The sequence below is a fragment of the Pongo abelii genome, chromosome 15 (genome assembly GCF_028885655.2).
Source record: "Pongo abelii isolate AG06213 chromosome 15, NHGRI_mPonAbe1-v2.0_pri, whole genome shotgun sequence".
Lineage (NCBI taxonomy): Eukaryota > Metazoa > Chordata > Mammalia > Primates > Hominidae > Pongo > Pongo abelii.
In genome coordinates this window covers 101,185,471-101,207,610 of record NC_072000.2, presented here as the reverse complement: position 1 = coordinate 101,207,610, position 22,140 = coordinate 101,185,471, and the positions used below count along the sequence as shown (strand labels likewise).

Sequence of the window (22,140 nt, the reverse complement as noted above, 5' to 3'; positions counted from 1 at the left end):
TAGATAATGCAATCTCTTTTGGATTCTTAAAGCAAGTATCTAAGTCTAGAGCAGACATATCTGCCGACATACGAACAGCCAGACAGACGGTCCTCAAAAAGAAAATAAAATAAATACACAGAAAGAAATTATAAGGTCCCTGGAACAGTGGAATGAGGCTGCTCGTGTTCCTAATGACTTTCAGTTCTCATGTTTAGTCCCCTGCAGGACCAACTATATTGTTCCTGATACTGAGCTCCACAAGACACGTGTCCTTCCATTATCAGTATGATATTTGCTTTAAAAGTATATGACAGAACATTCCCAAATCTCAAATTTAATTTGCTTGTGCTTGCAATTTAATTATTTACTTCATCTAGTATATCTTCCCACTTAATGGATAAGACTTACCAATAAACATTTTAGTATACACGTTTAATATTCATCTTAAATATTTGCCAGTGTGAACAGTATCTACCTTAATTTTCAAATCCTACAGCACTGGTTCCCATCCTATGGGCAAGAGACCCGTAGAGAGATAGGAGTAACTGCAAAGAATCATCAAAATCCATATACTTACCTAAAGACTAAATAAATGTGATTCACAAACATATATGTTTCCAAGCTGACAAAGATACTGTGGCTAATAAAATTCTTAATAAATTTCCTGAAGAATGTTGGTAAAAGTAGAGCAGTTTCTTCTCATTAGTATTTATTGATGAATACTAAAAATCTAACTCCTAATATGGGAGAAGGGCCATTGCTCGTACCTCTCTAGATTTTCTAGAGAGCTTTTCTTTTTTAAAGTGTTGCCCATATGTCACTCAGAACAAGAGGAGTAGGATGTGCTTGAATTTGAGTGCAAAGATTTAAGACAACATTGGGAGAGATGGAGCAGGAGTAATTGGGAAAGTGCATGAAATTACTTCAAAATAGCAACTTCAGAATGCTGGGTGCTTAAATATCACTCAAGCACCAAAGGGAAAAAATTCAAAGGACACAGCCCTCTGCATCTTTATAATAGCAAGTAGAAATATATTCACAGGAATTTTGATCAAAAGAGCCAAGCTTATCCTAGAGTAAAAATACATCTTGGTTACAAAACCTACCTAAATGTTTTATTAGGGTTCTATCACCCTTTTAAATTACTCTTGTACCTTTATTAAACATTTTCTACATTTTAACATTAATAGTGCAGTTTTTCAAAAGTGCCCTACACATTTATTGGATTATTCTGTGCTGGATGCTAGATAAAGTTAAAAAAAAAAAAAAAAAAAAAGACGTACATTAATTTAAAACAAAGAAAACTTGCTTCAGCAAAACACCACAATAGCAAGAATAGACTTTGCACCTAGCACAATTCCTTGCAAATAGGGGGCACGTGATCTCTGCTGACTAAATGAGTCCATTTCTCCTTACTCCGAAAAATAACCCTGGCAAGCATATAAAATATCCTACCAGTCTGAAAAATATTCTCCAGTCCTATTCAGCTACCAATCCATTCTCAGAACCCATCAAGAGCAATTTTCATGAAAGCCTCACTCACACGCACAAAGAGGCAGCATTTAATTCCCATTAGGCTCACTGCCTGATCTATGGAGATATAAGCATTTGCACATTTGCATAAATTCAGAAGACATCCTTCATTTGATATAAGGTAAATCTTAAAGCTTCGCTTCATTTCCAAATAAGTTTTATTTTTCAAATCAAAAATATTTTTAAAGTTTTATTTTTCAAATCATAATCCTAATCATAGTACATTATATCTTATTAGGGATGCTTTTAAGAAAAAAAATGTAGCTGTCAAAATTAAAATCTTGTTTTTTCATTTCTAGACATCTGGGACATTTCACTTATATATTTATTATTATTTCACATTAGTTCTCAAAGTTAAAAAAAAAGCTGGCCTATTTCCTTTAAGAAATTTAATTTTAGGGTCTGTCAACATTTTGAATGCATTACTGTTATTTTTAAAATATATACTTGCATACTGGAATAAAACTTAGCATAAGCTTTCCATATAACCATTTCCTGGGCACTTACTAACTTACTATATGCCAGGCTCTATGCTTAACACATTACTCCATTATCTCATTTGTTTAACAAATATCCTCTCATAATTTTTGCAGCACTGAGCATAACAAGAAGACATTGCACTATAAAACTGGTATTTGTACTGGATACTAGAACTAAATTGACAGTAACGCCTAACACAAGTTTATTGTTATTAAATTCAAGTTGTGTTACTGTATTAACACAGAATCTGATCAGCAATGTTGAGATGTAGAGAATACCATCTGTGGTAGCATCAACAGAGAAAGCTATTATTAAGTGACTACTTAAGTTACATTCCCTTCTATAGGTAACAGATGAACATAATCTTATCTACCCAGAAATTTAATTCCAATCACTACATGCCATTTTGAAGAACATAAACGTAACCTACATAAAATGACTATATAAAGAACCCTTGCTTCCTTCTGAAAATGCTTCAAAATTCTAGATTAAATTCTCCCCCAAAGTATCACGCTCAGCATGTCATAAAGAAAGGTGCCTTTATTGTCAACTCTTAAAAATAAATGCTGCCCTACATTTTTTTTACTCTTTTGAATTTCAGTCTCAACAGATGGGCAATTCCAGTTAAAAAAAAAAAAAAAAAAAAGAAGAAGAAAAGAAAAACACACACACAATAATTAATGAAGTTCTTCAACAGTTCCCTAAAACCAACATCCTCCCAATAGCAAATTGTATTTCCAAGTTGTTCCAAGAAAGGGACACAGGAAAGGGAAGGGAAGGGTCTATACAAAGGAAAACAAAAACGAGTGACTTGAAAGACAGGACATCAGAAAAATGGGTGGCCTCAACAGGAACTTATAGTGTCTGACTCTGCTGCTGTCTGTCGAATTTAATTCTGCCACCTAAGAGTTTTGAGACGAGAACCACAATACTATTTCGGTGGCAGGAAAAACTATGCGTTGCCCCTGAATGGAGCTGCAATAGTAAAGGATGCCACCCTGCCAGGTAAGGACAGAACTGAGGAGGAACTGTCAAACGGGTATGAAAGCCCCTTGCAAAACACACAAGTGGCTCTAACTGCCTTGCACCAGACAGACCCTCAAGTACAAGACCACGGGGCCTCCCCGAGACGTGACAGGGAAATAACGGGCGGCCTCGCGGTCCCCAGGCCTGGCTGCTATCCTCAGGAGTCAGCCTCCCCCCTCAGGTTTCAAGTCAAAGGTCACATCCTCCGAGATGCCCTCCCGGATCACCTAACCTAAAGAGCCTCGCCCCCATTCCTCTAGCCCGCAATTGCCTGTCCCGTTTCTAAGAAAGCATTTCCGTATCCGCAAAATATCGCAGCTGCGTGTGTTGTTTCCCTTCTAGAGAGTGAGCTCCGCGGGGCAGGGGCCTCGCCTGCGCTGTTCACCCGGAGCCCCGCCTGACAGACCCGACATCCCGGTAAGGCCCGAGGCGGGGTTGCGAGCTCGGCCGCGACACCACGCGAGTCCAGAACGTGGAGCTCAGATGGGGGCCGGCCTGGCCAGTCCAGGCATCCCCGGGGGCGCCTGCGGGGCCTGAACGAGACAAGGAAGGAGCGGACGCCCGCGCAGGCGGAAGCCACGCGGCGGAGCGCGGTCCCGCGGGGCGTCCGGGGTTGACGGCGACTCCCGCACCCCAGCGGACCCACAGGCCGCCCGGAAGGCCCAGTGCCGGCCCCAGCCCCCGGCCGCCCGCCTCCGCGCCCCCGGCTCGGCGCGCGAGTCCTCGAGCCGTGTCGCCTGCGGCCTCCCTACCCTAAGCCGCAGACCCGTCGCCTTCTGCCCAGTACGAACTTCCCGCCGCTTTCGCCGACTCGCAACTCGGCAGCGGCGCCGGCCCCTTCACACCCTGCAGTATGGAGCCTTCCCATTGGCTCGGAGGCGAAGAGGAGGGGCGGGACGAGTGGTAACGCGGGGCGCCGGGCGGAGGCTACGCTGGCCCCGCGCCTCCCGGGGAATGCCGGGAGCTGTGGTCCAGCGCTCCCAAGGCATCCTGGGAGTTGGAGTCTCTTAGCGGCAAAGGGAGATCCCCGTCCTTTTGCTCCCTAGTCTTCTAGGAAATATGGTTTACAGCCTTGTTCGTAGTAGCTTGATTTATTAAGTGTATTGGCAGAGAGTTGGGTGTAAAATAAGTTTCCTGTTTCTGTTAGGATTAAATGAAATAATCTATAGGCAGTACTTTAAACTTAGTTGGTGCTCAATAAATAGCAGATAGTATTATTCTGCCCACTCATTGATATGTGTCTAAATCCTACCTGTTTTTCGAAGCCTATTTCAAAGCATATCTCAATGTCTACCTAATCATCTATAGTGTTTCATCTGTAATCAACGTATGCCACAGTTTGCGTTGTGTTTATTATTTATTTTTATTTATTTATTTTTTTGAGACGGAGTCTCGCTCTGTCGCCCAGGCTGGAGTGCAGTGGCACGATCTCGCCTCACTGCAAGCTCCGACTCCTGGGTTAACACCATTCTCCTGCCTCAGCCTCCCGAGTAGCTGGGACTACAGGCGCTCGCCATCACGCCCGGCTAATTTTTTTCTGTTTTTAGTAGAGACAGGGTTTCACTGTGTTAGCCAGGATGGTATCGATCTCCTGACCTTGTGATCCGCCCGCCTCGGCCTCCCAAAGTGCTGGGTTTACAGGCGTGAGCAACGGCGCCCGGCGGCGTTGTGTTATTATAATCAGCTAGGTCTCCATCACCCATGAGACTGAGAGCTTATTGGGCACTGGGTCATTGTTCTAGGTCAAAATCACTGAAGTCACAGGCAGAGGGAGATTAACAATGAAGCCAATTAAGCGTAAGCTTCAGGACCTCACTTGCGCAGGTCCCTCAATGAGTTTACGTAGCTTTGGGGGTTTATTTGTCGATTTTACTTTTCTTTTTCTTTTTCTTTTTTTTAAAGATATAGTCTCACTTTGTCACCCAGGCTGCAATGCATTGGCGCGATCTCGGTTCACTGCAGCCACGACCTCCTGGGCTCAAGCAATCCTCCCCCCTCAACCCCCCGAGTAGCTGGGATTACAGGCACAGGCCACCACTCATGGCTAATTTTTGTATTTTTTGTAGAGACAGAGTTTGACCATGTTCCCCAGGCTGGTCTTGAACTCCTGAGCCCAAGCAATCCACCCCGCCTCAGCCTCCCAAAGTGCTAGAATTACAGGCGTGAGCCACCACACCCAGCTGATTTTTCTTAAAGTAAATCCCCCAAAATTATGTGAGCTTCAGTGCCTACAAAACCTGGAATCACTCTGTCCATTAGACAGGGCAATATAGTGCCTGATGTCTTATATTTTCCCCTCCAGATACCCTCATCTGCTCCAAATACTTCTCCTGCCTGCCCTCTGCCCCAGGAGGCTGACCTCTACAAATTACTTCGCGCTCCCTGTGCCCCCTGGCTTTGGGGCGTGCCCAGTGGAGAACCCCACAGAAGATTGGAGGAAAAAGAAAGGTTGGTTAGAGTAGGTTAAGCCCCTGGATCCTGACTGGCAAGGTCACCTCTAGTTGGCAGGTCCCTCAGCTGAAGGTCACTGCTCCCTGGCCCTCCCTCCAGTTTGCGGTAATAGCCCTTCCCTTTGTGCCTCAGGTCTGGAAGTGATGACATCACGGCTGATGCTGACCCACAAGTTACTGCTTCCTCCCTCGTGGTTCCTACCCCCAACACCATTGTAAATAGTCTCATTGCAAATAACCTTCCTCAAATTATCCTATTTCGAATTATGTCATCTGCTTCCTGTTGAGACCCTAACAGAACATGGGCAAGGTGAGCACTTGATAAAATTTGTCAGCAAAAAAGTCTCAAGATTCACACATCTCATGGGTGTGGAATCCCCCAGCAAGACTCTGTGGCCAGCATCCACTGAGAGAAAGACACACACACCCACACCCACACACATACACACATATGCTAAGAAAACTTGGAACAGGACTTATCTGTCACAGTGTGACCATGTTCCCCTAACCTCACAATAGACATGTGAAGAAATGTCCCTGTTTCCACACTGGGTTGACAATTGGCTGACCTTAAAGCACAATTAAATCAGCAACAGTGTAAGGTGAGAATGGAATGTATTTATTCTGGAGCTCTTGGCCCTGGCACCCTTGGTCTGATGGCTCACTGTTAAACACTCCTTATGTGCAGCCCTGTTCCAAGGCAGGTGCCAGCACCTACAACATCATCCACACATGCTGAGATGTCTTCCCAGTGCAGAGCATGGCAGGACACCAGTCCAAGCTGCTGTCACAGAGACAACACGTCTGAAATGCTATAGATGGGGATACAACTCTCGAAGCTAGGAGACCCTCGACATGTTTTTATGAGTTGATAGCTTGGTATCAAGATCAGGGTCATACATAAGATTGACCAGTGAGGACTTGCTGTTGGTGGGCTTTAGAAATTAAGAATTGATGGCTCACGCCTGTAATCCCAGCACTTTGGGACGCCAAGGCTGACAGATCACGAGGTCAGGAGTTTGAGACCAGCCTGGCCAACATAGTGAAATCCCATCTCTACTAAAGATACAAAAAATTAGATGGGTGTGGTGGCAGGCACCTGTTATCCCAGCTACTCAGGAGGCTGAAGCAGGAGAATTGCTTGAACCTGGGAGGCGGAGGTTGCAGTGAGCCGAGATCATGCCACTGCACTCCAGCGTGGCAACAGAGTGAGACACCATCTCAAAAAAAAAGAAAAAGAAAAAAAAGAAGAAGAAATTAAGAATTGAACTAGGCAGGAAAGGTTCATAAAATAATCCTGCCATATATTCAAAATATCTATACAGTCCAAACAAATGTTTACAGAGCACTTACTGTGAGCCAGGGATTGAGCCAAATTCCAGGGATTCTGGTTTAATGTTTAAGGAGGCCCCACTATTTGTCAGGCACTGTGATTTTTCACACATATTATGTCCCCAATTCTTAGAGGGGAAAAAATCTCAAAGAATTTAGACAGTGATTCTTGGTCCCCTGAATCTACTTCCAAATGTTGTTTTTACTGCCCCTTTATGCCCAGCCTCAATACATGAGGACAATTCTTACAAAGAAATAATTTTAGCACAGTGGTGGAGACTTGTACAGAATGCTGTCATAGCCTAGTACTGAGATTCCTGGTTAAGGGGTCATCATGGATGAAGCAGGGTGACCTAGTGAATAAAAATTTTCCAGCTTCCCAGTAAAGGCAAACCAACTAAAAATTGATACATGGGATCTGTATTGACTTGCTGCGTAGTCAGACTCCAGAGTTCCTTTTTTTTTTTTTCATCTATGGGAGCCTATGGAAATAAAAATAATCCAGGCACTTTGGGTAAGTGTGAGGAGGTTGATGTTGGCTCCACCGTGGCAGAAACTCAATCTATAAACTTCAAACAAACGCCATAGTCATTAGGAAGCAACACTGTCCTGGCGGGCTGCCCAGGAGGCACTGATTCAACCCGTGAGTCAGTTTATGCATCCTTGTCCTTGTTGTTTTCATCTGTAGAGTGGGAACAATCATTCTGGGCCAACCAGCTCTCTGCCACCCCAGGCTGATGGGAGGCAGATGAGGTAATGTTTGAGAAGGGCTTTGATCTATCCAGAACAAAGTCGCTAGGGTGTCCTTACTCAGTGTAAGTGGCCTAAGAAAAGCCCAAGAAAATATTACTTCCTGGGAGAAAGGAAAGGAGAGAGGAGTGAGGGGCAGAATGTGATCAGGGTCTTCTGAGTACCCTGACCCTGGTTTGTACTCCCCCACTCGCGCTTGATGCTTTATCTCATCCCAAGTGCCCAGAACCCTTATTTCCCTTTCAGCAAGGACTTTTGAGGATTTACCATGTGTCAGGCAGAGTGTCTGATATGGACTGGCTGCGTCCCCACCCAAATCTCATCTTGAATTATAGTTCCCATAATCCCCACGTGTCATGGGTAGGAGTGAGTTCTCCTGAGATCTGATCGTTTTATAAGGGGCTATCCCCCCACCTCACTCTTACTTCTCCTTGATGCCGCTCTGTGAAGAAGGACGTGTTTGCTTCACCTTCTGCCATGACTGTAAGTTTCATGAGGCCTCCGCAGCCATTCTGAACTGTGAGTCAATTAAACCTCCTTCCTTTATAAATTACCCAGTCTCAGGTATGACTTTATTAGCAGTGTGAGAGCAGACTAATATAGTCCTTAACACATTTACAACACAGTGGGAAAACCAGATACGTCCACTAATTCTAGTAACTATGATGTTTATGAGAACCTATTACATGCTGGGAAAACCATCTCATGTAACCTTGTGAGGTGGGTGATATGACCCCAGCGTCCAGACAAAGAGACAAAGCCCCAGTGAAATGAACTGATTTGCTCAAGGTCACACTGCTAGTGGCCAGTAGAGCTGCCTCACTTCGAATCCAGCCTGATATCAATCACAGCTGCTGACATAGGAAAGGGTAATGAGGCAAGAGCTAACTGGAGGTACACAGACTCCACACAGTAAGAATGCAGGAAGAAGAGTAAATTGTTCTACCAGGCCTCACAGAGAAGCCTGAGGAGGTAGAGAAGGCAGCATGAACCCAGTTACTCTGCTGAGCTAATATGGTTCCTCCCACAATGATAGAGATAGTTTCTTTTAGATATTATGACACAATAATAGATTATTGTAATTATTCTGAGGTCAGAAGTGGATGAAAGAAGTTTTAAAAGCCTAGAAAATGTTTCCTTCTTCTTTTCTTCCTCCTGATAATGACATCAGTGGTGGTGATGATGGTAACGATGATGATGATGACACTGACGATGGCAGCTTCCATTTATTGAGTTTGAAGCATTTGCCAAGAACTGCACTAATACTTTATAAACACCATTTCCAGAAATCTTCACAATATTTTAGGAGGTTGATAACTTTACCCCCAGTATAGAGATAAGGATATTGGAGCTCAGAGAAGGTAAGTCACTTGCTGAAGGTCACACAGCTAGTAAATGATGCAGTTGGGCCTTAAGCCAAAGTTTCGACTGACTCAGAAGACCAAATGCTTAACCACTCTACCGTGCGGTTCATCAAACACTCACCATTTCATATGCTTATATCTTCTGAGCTGGTTTTCAAAATGCCATGGCTATTTTATCTTCCTGAAATCCTGAGGGATTAATAACAGAGGGAAATTTAATGTGTGGGCCTCCCAGAATGACTGAATTATTTCCCAGTGCCCTGGTGAAATTCTCTGAGCTGAGGATGATGTAAGCTGCCTGCAGGTGGGTTGCTTTCTGCCTTCCTGTTGGGAGGTGTGCTCGATATGATCTGTCGACACTCAGCATCCATTTCTACTGCCTTCTTCTGTACCTTCCTATGGCACAGACTGCAAAACTAAAAATTGCGCTTCCCAGAAACCCTAGTACTTAGGGCTCTGGATGCAAAAAGTTCCACCAGTTAAAGTCCTCAAAGAAGATTTGGAGGGCAGGGTGAGGTGGCAACACGGTCATGGTGTTGTCTTGGGATTTTTCCACAGCCGTGTTCCACTGCCTTGTCCCTAATGTCATGACTGTCAGAAGACACTCATGTGTTGGGTTGGTAGCAGTATCAGCTTCCTGATATAGTTGTGAGTTTATGTAGTAAAGATATGGAACTTGCCCAAAGAGAGGTCTAGCCTTCATTCTCTGCAATTGGAAGCCCTTGGAATATCATGCTTGATAGAAGTGTCTTTGTTTGCCTGGGGGCCTTGGGTCATCAGATAGTCTAAATATAATGTAGGGTGGGGGCTGGTCATATCAGATGGTCTTAGGATGCTGGTTGCTCATGCCAGAAATACCAGCAATGCAATTTAGGGTGAGTGCTTTGGGTCACACTGTATCAGTGTGGTCCATAGGGACCAGAGACTGAGATCAGCCATATGGGCAACCATACCTTTGGACAGAGCCCTAGTAAAAACTCTGGACACCAAGGCTTGGATGTGCCTTCCTGGTCCACAGCACTCCATGTGTATTTTCACAAAGTGATACTGGGAAGAAACACCATCCTAACTCCATGAAAAGAAGACCACGCAACTGTGAATTTGAAACCCTCTCTAGCCTCTGCTTCTTCTCTTGGCTGATTTTAACCTGTAACCTTTCCCTGTAATAAACCATACCCATGAGTATTACAGCTTTTAATGAGTTCTAGGAATCTTTCTAGCAAATTATCCAAATTGAAAAAGGTTTAGGGAGCCCCTCAGATTTTGCAATTAATTTCAGAAGTGAGGGAAGTCTTACGGGCTATGTTCTCTCCAACTGTACAGTTGGCTAACACTCTTGCAGAGTTCTTAAACTCTCTAGCTCCAATGGCAGCCTCCTCATTCTTCCCCTTTAGATTGTTGCAGAGCTGGTGGCTCCCCTGACAAGGCAGTTCTGCAATGCTTGAGCTAGTGCTTTTTAATCCCTATATTAAATCCCTTTGTGCTTTAAACATCTAGCAGGTTAACAGGTTAACAGGACACAGTTAACTGTGTCCCGTGTTAAACATTGACTAATACAGAAGAGAAGAGAGACACCAATAAATGCAATCTATCATCAATTCTAAGATGCATGCTTTTCCTACTTGAATACCTCTGAAATCTGGATGTATCTTTCAATCAATGCCAATTATAATTGGCAGTGTTTTTTTCTTTATTAATAATACATAAAATAATGGGGCATCTAACACTTGATGGAGTCTTAGATTTGCTGAAATTCTAGGATACTTGGTGTTTGCTTCATCAGAAACTCTCTCCAGATCATTTCTCCTCTTCATTTTACTTCTCACATTGCACACTGGATCCGATGCCCCCAAACCCAAGGGTGTGGACTTCCTCCTTTCTTTCACTTTACGCTCTTTGAAAGTGAAGACAAATACTGTTAGAGAAAGAGAGAAGCAATGTGTTAATGCAATAGGACATGGGTTTCGTGATTGAGAGAGGCCTGAATCTGAAACCTTCCTCTACCACTTAATTGCTATGTGACCTTGTATAAATTATTAATCTTGCTGAGCCTCCTTCTCATCTATAAATGACAGTGGCTGTTGGGATTAAATGAGATAGCCTCTATACAATTCTTGGCCCTAGTAGGCACTCAGTAAAGGCTCTCCCAACTCCTTCTGCTCATCCTTCTCTTATTACTCTCCTTCTGAACATCATGAGGTCTGCCTCTCACATCACTCCATGTCCCAGAGCCAAGCTGCAAGCAGCTGTTATCATTTATTGTCCGTGGCTAGACATAGACTCATGTCAAATATACATACATGTTCATATCCAGTCGCCAACTTGCAAACTGGGAAAGGAAGGAGAGTTGTGTCAAAAACAAAAGCAAATTGTTGCTTTTATTTTTGCAACCATCCGACTCTTGTCGTGTTTTGATTTCAGGGCTGCTCCAAGATTCTGGGACAAAAGGCACTATATATAAGCATTATTATGAGACTCAAAGGGGGATCTGAGCAAAACAAAATCCTTTTATTACAGAGAATTGGAAAGACTTGTTGCCAAGTATAGTTACTGCATGGAAAATGCGTTTTTCCTTTTTTCCCCATGTCATCACCATTGCCACCACTGTGCTGTAGCTAAACCCACACCCTATCAATTAATCTATCTACGAATATTTTAAATAATAATGACTAACATCTTTTGGCAGTTACATGTGCCAAGCATGGTCCTAAGTACTTTATATCTTGTATCTCATTCGGTCCTCCAGCAGCTCTTCCCAGAGGTAGGTATCATTATTAGCACATTTGACAGGTGAGGAAATTAAGCCTTGGAGAACTTAGGCAACTTGCTCAAAGTTGCCTAAGCAAATAGCTAAAAAGTGGCAGAGTCAGAATTTGAATGCAGCTGTATGATGTCAATGATTATGTTCTTCCTCTATGTCAAAGGGAATATGGGATTGCACAGCAAAGATGGGTACATGTCCCTGATCCTCAGAAATCTGTAATCTGATTATCAAGATAAATGTCAAGTGACTGGCACACTAGTAGCTGTCCCAGCAGTTGAGGTGTCACAGAAATCTTAGTGACCCAGGGTTTTCGAGAAGACAGAGTTCAGAGGCTATACTCTGTTTATGTGAATTACCATGTCCCCTGCCCTGCTCCCTGACCAATTTCTCTGACCTCGTGGTTTCCTCCTAGTTCAGTCAACAAGGGCTTTCCAGCCCCATGCCTCAAAGAATGCCACGAGAAAGGGAACAAAGATGATGGCAATTCTTGGATTCCAAATTTTAAAATACAATCTTGAAACTCATGGTAGAAGCAATGTATTTCAGAGAAGATTTTCAGAGTTTCAGAAATGTATGCTTTGGAGTATCAAATGTCAAGGCCTTGGAGGAAAGGCCAGAGCATAGAAGAAGTTTCAGAAGACCTTTTTCCAGTGTAACAGTGGATATGTTTCCTAGAATGAGGAACAGAGAGAAGAAGGAAGGGAGAAAGAGTGTCATTGCCAAGGTGTCTTTGAGAAGGACCCGCTCTGTAGCTTTCCCCAAGACCAAATCCCAGACAGTGGAGGAGATAGAATCTCACATGGGATGCATTTGATGGGTCTCAGAGCATCAGGTCTCACCTGTGTCCTGGACTCTCTCCCTCAGGCACTGGTTCTGTGGTGTTACAGGCTAAACTCCATCCCCTCTCATTCCTGTGCTGAAGTCCTAACCCCTAAAACGTCAGAATGTGACTGTATTTGGAGACAGGGCCTATAAAGACGTGATCACTTAAAAATGAGGTCATTGGGGTGGGCCTTCATCCAGTCTCACTGGTGTCCTTATACAAAGAGGAAATTTAGACCCAGAGACATGCAGAGGGAAGACTCTGAAGACACAAGGAGAAGACGGCCATCCACACGCTGTGAGAAGCCTCAGGAGAAACCAACTCTACTAACACCTTGATCTTGGACCGTGAGAACAGAAGTAAACTGTGAGAAAATAAGCTTCTCTTGTTCAAGTCACTCATTGTCTGGTATTTTGTTATGACTGCCCTAGTGGACTAACACATGATGTTAGAGCTGCAGAGCTGTGCAGCTCTGATCTGGGCCAACCCCCACACTCTAGAGGCTGGCTCCCCCTGCCCCTCCTGAGGTCTGGGCTGTGGCTCTGGGCTCAGTGCTCCATCTCTATCTTGCACCAGCATCTTGCAGCCACCTGTGTGTGAGCCCCATCAGGAGTCCTTTTTTCTTCTGTCACTCAGATTAGAGGGAAACTTCTAAGAGGCCAAAGCATGAATCGAGAGAGAGAGAGAGAGAGAGAGAGAGAGATGTTGATGCAACTACTTTTAAATGTTAAATAGATTGATAGAACACCTAGGAACATAGCAGAATGGCACAGGAATGAAACAATGTCCAACACTGAATTCCTAAAAAGAAAAAAATATTAAATAATAAATAAAGAAAAAAATTCCACATTGAATTCCGAATAAGAAAATAATAATAATAAGAAAGGAATTGTGTTACACTCCTATTATGGGAGGCCTGCGGACAATGCTGAGTTGTTTAACCTTCACTGTCAACTCTGAAAGACAGGTATGATTACCACGACCTAACAGATGAGAAATGGATCTTTAGCTGTAATTATGGCTAGTTAGTGACAGTGGGGTTTTATAGCCGAGGCTATCTGACTCCAAAGCCATGATAACTCCATACTGCCTACTAAAATTAGATAAGTGGGCATTTTCCTCTCTCTCTCTTTCTGCACAAATGTCTCTAGCTAATACTTCAAGAGAGAGAATGAATAATCAGCAAGTTCATAAATTATACTCACTTCAAGCAAACAAGCCAATTGTTTTTTGTCTCTCACAGGTGTGGCTTGATTGCTGACCATTAGTGGCCATTAATAAAAGAAACTAGGCTACCACACACAAGTATGTTTCAATTTCCCAGGACTTGCATTTCACACCAGGGAGCTGAGCTCAGCCAATATTTTCATAAGCTAACACCTGCAAAAGAGATAGAAAGCATGATCTAACTGAAGTACCATTTATCTTTGGGAATTAAAATATAAACCAAAGGATAATTTGTGAACTTGATCATTCTTTCCCGTCACTGTCATTGGTCTCAGCTTAACACAGAGATAAGCCTCAGGTGTTTTACAAATCTATTAAGCGGCTTTAAGAGGAGTCAGGACATACTGCAGGGCCTTTGGACGCCTCCGTTGGTTTAATCTGATGTTTATTCATTTACCATTCAGCAAATAAAGACTGAGCACCTAGTGTGTCCCAAGCACTGTGCTAGGTTCTCAGGATAGGAATGAACAAGAAAAGATTGCTGTCCTCAAGTGGCCACACTCTAAGGGGGCAGATGGACACAAACTTATGGTGATAGGACAAGGGGGTGGTGGCATTATGAAGTGGAATTTCTGCTCCCACCGTCCAGTTTTCATGAGGAAAGTTCGATTCCACATCCCAGGAGATGTACTCTTGGAAAGAAATTGTAGCCTCTCTCCCACTCACTCCTCCCGAGTAAGAGAAGTGACTTGCCAGATTAGTAAGACTTGGAGAAAGCATCCAACATGAGGCTGAGTTCCCCTGACCCACCCACTCTCTCACTGTCTCTCTTTATCTGCTTGCCTGCCCCTGCCTCCAAGGTGTAAGAAAGCCTGGGTCAGGCCCAAGACCTGCCTTCCTAACTAGATCTGGAAGGACAAATCGCTCTCTGGAGGCTCACAGGTGTGGGGCAGGGACTCTGCATTTGGCTGTGAATGGCTGGCCTCGGCAGAGTTGCCCCAAAATTTAGATCTGGAGCCAAAGTCTAAGGAAGCTCAATTGGCCACAGGTCAACCCATATTCTCCAATCAAGCTTTACCTATAATAAGGCTAGCATTTTGATATCATCTGTGTGGTTCTATGCCTATACTTCCATTTATTTCCAAACTCAGAGGGAAAGAAAGAATGTTGTTTAATCACCAGTAGTTATGACAGTGGTGAGAGGGAGGAAATGAATGAGCAAAGAGGAGAAATAGCCAACCCAGTGGAGGGAAGGGGCTGGTGGGTAAGGCTGGACCCCTGAGTGAGGTTCTGAAAAAGGAGTAGATGTGACTCAAGCAAATAGGGACAGGAAGGGCATTCCTGGCAGGGAGAAGGGCATATGCAAAGGCATGGAAATATGAAAGAGGCTCAGTGCATTTGAGAAATTGCTACCCTCATCTCTTGATTCTCCAAGGACTGCACCTGCTTAGCTCCAGCCTCTTTCTTTGGATGGATCTCTGTCTTCATTTCCTCATCTCCAGCCATACGTTAACCCTCTCTAATGCAGCATCTACCTCCTTCACACCACCAAAAGCATTCTTGCTAAGGCCATCCACGACCACATGGTACTAATTACAATTACCATTGTTCAGTTTTTATCTCACCAGGGCTCTTTCAACATTCACTACAATTGACCATTCTCTTCAAGTACTTTCTTCTCTTGGCTTCTGTAACACTGCTTTGTCCTGATTTCTGTTTTTCTCTTTGAAAACTCCTTATGCTAACATTTCTTCTTTGGCTCCAATTTCTAAGTCTTCAAGGCCCTTTTCTCTATCTTTATGTTAGAATTTTTTTAAAGAGATGGAATCTTGTTCTATTGCCCAGGCTGGTCTTGAACTGCTAGGCTCAAGTGATCGTCCTGCCTCTGCCTCCCAAATAACTGAGAAGACAGGTGTCAGCCACTGCACCCAACTTATGTCTGGATCTTTATGTTCAAATCTACATGGATATCAGGGGGTGGAGATGAAAACTTGGGCATTATTAACATCTAGTTGCTGGAGATGGGAGTGGATCATTCATGAGGATGGATGAGCTACCCTAAGAAGTGAGTGTAGGTTAAAAAAAAAAAAAATCAGGCTGGGTGCGGTGGCTCATGCCTGTAATCCCAGCACTTTGGGAGGCCGAGGAGGGTGGATCACCAGGTCAGGAGGTTGAGACCATCCTGGCTAACACGGTGAAACCCCAACTCTACTAAAAATACAAAAAATTAGCTGGGCGTGGTGGCGGGCGCCTGTAGTCCCAGCTATTCAGGAGGCTGAGGCAGGAGAATGGCATGAACCCGGGAGGCGGAGCTTGCAGTGAGCCGAGATTGTGCCACTGCACTCCAGCCTGGGCGACAGAGCGAGACTCCATCTCCAAAAAAAAAAAAAAAAAAAAAAAATCAGAGTCAGTGGTGATGGTGAAGTAGCTTCCATCATACTAACTTCCCACTGGACAGCAGCCAAAAGCAGGCAGAAACCAAAGGGGATTTGACCCTTGAAAGAAGGAGCCACACTGGGGGACCGCCTTGTTTATTTGACTTTTCTACTGAGGACACTTCCCACTCTGCATGCCATAGGGTGGCTAGAACTCAAGAAGAAAACCGGCTGGGTGCGGTGGCTCACGCCTGTAATGCCAGCACTTTGGGAGGCTGAGGAGGGCGGATCATGAGGTCAGGAATTCGAGACCAGCCTGGCCAACAGGGTGAAACCCCATCTCTACTAAAGATACAAAAAATTAGCCGAGCATGGTGGTGCGAGCCTGTAATCCCAGCTACTCCGGAGGCCAAGGCAAGAGAATAGCTTGAACCAGGAGGCAGAGGTTGCAGTGAGCTGAGATCACGCCATTGCACTCCAGCCTGGGCGACAGGGCGAGGCTCCATCTCAAAAAAAAAAAAAAAAAATTAGGAAAACCACGGTTTTATTACCCTGAGGAGTCAGAAGATGTGGTTCTGAACTGCTAGAGCAATTGGAAACTGAGGGAAGGCAGACGTCCCAGAATGGCGGTAGCCACGAGGGGCAGCCCTAAAACCCCCATATATACACCCTGAAATCACAGGCTGATTGGGGAATTGCACATGCATGACCAAGGGGGAAATAATAATTGGAAGGCTGAAAGAACAGTGCAGATTTCAGCAACTGCCCACTGTGGGGGAGACCAAGTTTGGGGTTTGAGTCCTGCCAAGTTAGAGGAGCTTAATAAACATTTGAGGCTGTCCGTTGAAACCCTGCAAAAAGACCATGACTGAAGATGAAAGGCTATGCCCAAGTTCTAAGGAACTAAGAAACAGAGATGCAGTGATGTCAAGTAGTCGTTTTAGGCACATAGTTAATGAGTTTAGGGCTGGGATTCAAACCCACCTGGTCGGGCTTGTCGAAGTTGTCAGAATCAAAATGAAGTCAGGGATGTTAAGGAAATCCTAACAAAGACAGCTGGGGAAGGCCATAAAGAAAAGTTCCTCATGCTTGTATGTCTTTGACTAAAAGCTATCACGAAAGACTGCAAAAACCACAATCTTGCACAAAGGCCATCGCAGAAAAAATCCTTCTGCAAGGACATCTTCCCAGCAATTGCCTGTCTAACCTCAGACTGGCATCACCCTTGTTATTGATCTTTGTAGCCAAGGATAATTATTTCCAAACAATTGTGTAATCGTCCTCATTTTTCTTCTTTAAAAACCTTTGTCTTCCTTTACCTTCCTGAGTATGCACGTAGTTTACCAGAGCATGCATTTCCCCATTCCAGTGCTCTGTTCCCAAATAAACTGCTTTTCTTTTAGCAAGCCTCCCTCTGGTTGTGATTTGGGATGACAGACCCTATAGCCCATGCCCTTGCCACTGCCCTCCACTGCCTCTCTCTCTGTGCCCTGCGTTTTTCCTTTAAAGCACCCATCACCAAATTCAATATCCAAATGCAATTGCGTATTCGGTGGTTTGTCTTCTGCACTAGGTGAAGATTCCTAGGCAGAGAGCTTACCTAGCCCCTGGCACACCCACAAAATATTTGTTGAATGAATAAATGAATCATTTGGTATGGCTGATTTACCAATGCCTGAGCGTGTATAATGTATTAATATCTCTCCTGGTAGCAAAAATGTATCATTGAAAACGCATCCATGCCATATGATTTCACCCCCTTGTGATCCTGGAGTGAATTAAATCACCAATAATCACTCTCGTTTATAGCTGGGTTTATTTGTACATATCTGTTACTATTTTTAAGCGTGATCAGGAATTCCTAAGCATAGTATGAATGGCTCGGTATTTTGATTAATCAGCTCATTAGGGAAAATTTCTATGGGTAATCAGACTGAACATAAAGATAGGGCACATGCTGAGAATGAATGAAGGGAGGGAAAAGAGGGAGAGAGAAGGACAGAGGCAAGAATTCTTTTGTAGCCAGAAAAGCAGTTTGAGTCAGTGCCACTGAACATGTAAAGTTTCTTTTTTTTTTTTAGACGGCATTTGGCTTTTGTTGCCCAGCCCGGAGTGCAATGGCACGATCTTGGCTCACTGCAACCGCCACCTCTCAGGTTCAAGCAATTTTCCTGCCTCAGCCTCCCAGGTAGCTGGGACTACAGGCATGCATTATCATGCCCAGATGATTGTTTTTATTTTTAGTAGAGACAAGGTTTCACCATGTTGGCCAGGCTGGTCTCGAACTCCTGACCTCAGGTGATCCACCCATCTTGGCCTCCCAAAGTGCTGGGATTACAGGCATGAGCCACCACGCCAGGCCATTAAAGTTTCTGTTTCATTGTGTATTAGGCTGGCAGCTGTATTAATTTCCTGGGACTGCTGCAACAAATGACCACCAACGTGGAGACCTATAACAGAAGTGCACGGTTCTGGAGGCCAAAGTCCTAAAGCAAGGTGCCTACAGAGCTGTGCTGCCTCCAAAGCCTCTAGGAGAGAATCCCTCCATGCCTCTTGCAGCTACTGGTGGCTTCTGGCTTTCCTTGGCTACTGCCTGCATCTCTCCAATCCCCGCCCCTGTCTGCACATGGCCTTCTCCCCTATATGTCTCAGATCTCTCTTTCATTCCTCTTTTAATTAAACCAGTCACTGGATTTAGGGCCTGCTCTGAATCCAGGATGATCTCATCTCCACAACCTTAAATTAAAGACTTTGTTTCCAAATGAGATCACGTTCACAGGTACCCAGAGTTAGAACGTGGATGTACCGTTTTGGGGGACACAATTCAACCCACTGCAGCGGATGTTGCTCCGTAATTCCCTTTAACGGAGGTAGAGTGGAGACTAAATTGAAGGAATAAAAAACTGATATGGATAAAACTAAACAGATACAAAAAGAATAGAAAAATATAAGAGGTTATAAAAGATTTATGGAAATCTTGTGTGGTCACAGCTTACTGAGATTGGATAAATTTGTTTATAAGGTTTTATTAAAATTAGGTTTAGTATGAATACACAAACGTGTAAAATTTGGTTTTCTCTTTTGAAAAAGATGTTTGTGTAGTATTAATAGGAAGCAAAAACTGTAGTAGTAAAGAAATGATATTTAATCTTCTTTGAGTTATCTTATATATGCATATTATTAACAGGTGTTCCAAAATTATATGATTCCTAAAATGTTGATATGTCTTGGTATATTTTATGTCATAATTATGACTATTTGGTTAAATTTTTGTAGAAAATAACCAAACAAACAAAAAAAAAAAGAGTGGAGACTGCCCTGACAGTCAACTTCCCCTGCCCCCGGGTGTCACTGGGCATGTCTCCACGGCTACATATCTCTCCAAAATGGAGCCTGCTCTGTCCCAAGCCCAGTACTGGGTGTCGTTTTATTCTCACAAGTACTCTGCAAGGTCCCCACTTTCCAGAGAAGGAAATACATACCGAAAGAGGTTAAATCAGCTGCTCAGGGTCACATATATGGAGGTCCAAAGTTTGAATTCAGGGGTGTCTTCTCCAAAGCCAGGGATATGGCCGTCCCACACTGCCTGAAACACTTCTATTAAAGAGCCACTGTATTCTCAAAACTCATTTGTTAAAATACAGACACTTCCTGAGAGAGGTTACCCAAGCCTTGCTAGAAACCCAGATTGTGGAAGATTATATTAGATCATCTTCTTCTAGAACCTGAGAAACCTCAGGGGCACACACGTAGGGAGAGACACTAAGATGGAGCTTTGGTATGAGGGTAAACTCACACATTGAGAAACTGATGCCCAGAGAGGTTAAGTGACTGGAGCAGGAGTACATAGCAAATCAGAAATCAGACCTGGGAATCCTGATTCTGCAACAGAAAACTTGGAAGTCATCAGTCAATTGAAAGATCCTAAACTGGCTGTGTTGAAGGATTGCTATCAATGGAATCAAGTTTAAACAGCAAAGTCCCAGCCAGATTCCCCATGGTCAGCCCTTTCCGGGAGGCCTGCATAACCAAACAGTTCAGATAGGAGAGTTTTTGCATGGAATGAGTGTTAGAGACCTGAGCTTCAGTAGTTTGAGTAGCCACTTCTCCCCTCTGAGCGGCAGTTTCCTCAACTTTCAGCAAAAACGTGGCTTTAATCATCTCAAAAGTGCCTCTAGCACTAAATATGTATTATTCCGAAGCTCCTAGAGCTTGGGAAAGCCTCAGTGCCCACTAGAGCTAGTTCAAACCCCAAATAGACATTGGTTGTTTCCATTGCCTGACACTGTTTCCCCCTTCCTCTATTACCTGCACTTCACCATTCCAGTGGGGAACCATCATCTATAACTTTTACCTTGCAGTTGAAAAGAGCTGACCACTTCGACTCTGTAGTGAGCATGTGACTTAGGCCTAACCAATCAGAGAAGTTTGTACCCTGAAGCTAGTGATTGGTTCAGGAATAGATATCCATCCAATCTGAGCCAATGAGATTCAGTCCAGAGGCTTTTGTTGAAAATACAGGGAGAAAGAAGTTCTCTGTCTGCTGGCATTGCCAAGCAGTGAGAATCCCACTACGTGAGCCAGGGAGGTCAGTGTGAAGGGGAGCTTGAGTATGGTAAACCGAGTTCTGGTAACACTGACATTGCTGGAGCGTCTAGATGTAACCTTGCCTGAGCTCCAAACACTCATGCTCCAAACACTCTTGCCCAAGCTCTAGTTTTAGTTACATAAGCCAGAGTAATTATATTCCTACTTTTTTCTTTTTTTGCTTAAGCCACTTTATCACTTGCAACTAAAAGTTTCCTGATTGATACCAAAAAACCCTCATTTTAAGGATGAGAAAATGGAAACCCAGAATGAAAAAGTAGCTTTTCCATAAAATCTGACAGCAGAAAGCACCTTGAAGCCCGTCAAGTCCAATTCCCACTATTTACAGATAAAGAAACTGGTGTCCAGAAATGAGAAGTGGCTTGTTATGTGTATACAACACACACATACACACACACTCACATTGCAGTGTGAGTTGTCTTATTACAATACTGAGAAACTCTGTTTATCATCAAACATTTCACATATCTCCTATTACACATGAGAGAATTATTACCTAGTCTGGTGCCGTGAAATGCTTTTTCCCATAATGGAATTTTACTCTGGAAGTGTATTTTGGTATTAAAAGATTCTACTTTATAATGTCGATGGTTCAATCTGTGATCTAAAAGGCACTTAAATGCTTTGAACAAGAAGCATAAAAAGCTTTTATTGCAAAAGCCTTGCTAGATCTACCAATTTTGCCATTGATCCTTTTCCCCTGAAGACTGCTTTTGGAAGCAGCTGTTGCAGTAGCAAATCCCATGGCAGGGTTGGGTCTCCTGACATATTTCAGAGGGCTGTGCTTTCTGCGTGCCCATATGCAGATACCAAAGCATTCTGGATGGACTGCAGCAAAATGCTTTAAGCACATCACTCCAAGCAAAGACATTTGAGCCATCCAGAAAGGCCATGAAGTCTGAGTTTAACTCCCCTCATTAATCTCAGTGTGTTTCCTCCATTAGGTCACTTCATTTTAAACTAGGTTCAATAATACTAGTATCCAGGCCGGGTGTGGTGGCTCATGCTTGTAATTCCAGCACTGTGGGAGCTTGATGGGGGCGTGGATCACTTGAGGCCAGGAGTTCTAGACCAGGCAAGCCAATATGGCGAAACCCCGTCTCGACTAAAAAGAAAATAAAAAAATCAGCTGGGTGCGGTGGCATATGCCTGTGGTCCCAGCTACTTGGGAGGCTGAGGCATGTGAATGGCTTGAGCTTGGGAAACAAAGTTGCACTCCAGCCTGGGTGACACAGCAAGATTCTGTCTCAAAAATTATTATTATTAACAATAAAACCAGTATCCAGTGTTCCTGTAGGCATCAGTCAGTTACAGTTTCTAAGAAACCTGATCCATATTGGTGCTTGGTGAATGCAGTTTCCCTGTTCCTGGTTGGTGTCCTTCCTTCATAACTGAGGGATTCAGGTCCCACAGAGAACAGTGATGTGGTGGAAAAAACCCACACTTAGAGCAGGGAGACCCCTGACATTCTAGCTTTACCCTGAGC

The 22,140-nt window shown here is 43.8% G+C and overlaps 1 protein-coding gene across 4 annotated transcripts in view; it reads right to left on the bottom strand.

The window, feature by feature from the left end:
- Nucleotides 1-3,980, bottom strand: part of VRK1 (VRK serine/threonine kinase 1) — an 84,242-nt gene extending 80,262 nt beyond the window's left edge. For 3 of the 4 annotated variants that reach the window (XM_002825090.6, XM_024231913.3, XM_054530498.2), the window contains exon 1: nucleotides 3,774-3,929. The gene's annotated coding sequence lies outside the window, so the exon portion shown is untranslated. Of the gene's footprint in view, nucleotides 1-3,773 lie in introns of all 4 variants that reach the window. The other variant, XM_024231914.3, reaches the window with a different exon arrangement.
- Between the last annotated feature and the right edge of the window lie 18,160 nt (nucleotides 3,981-22,140).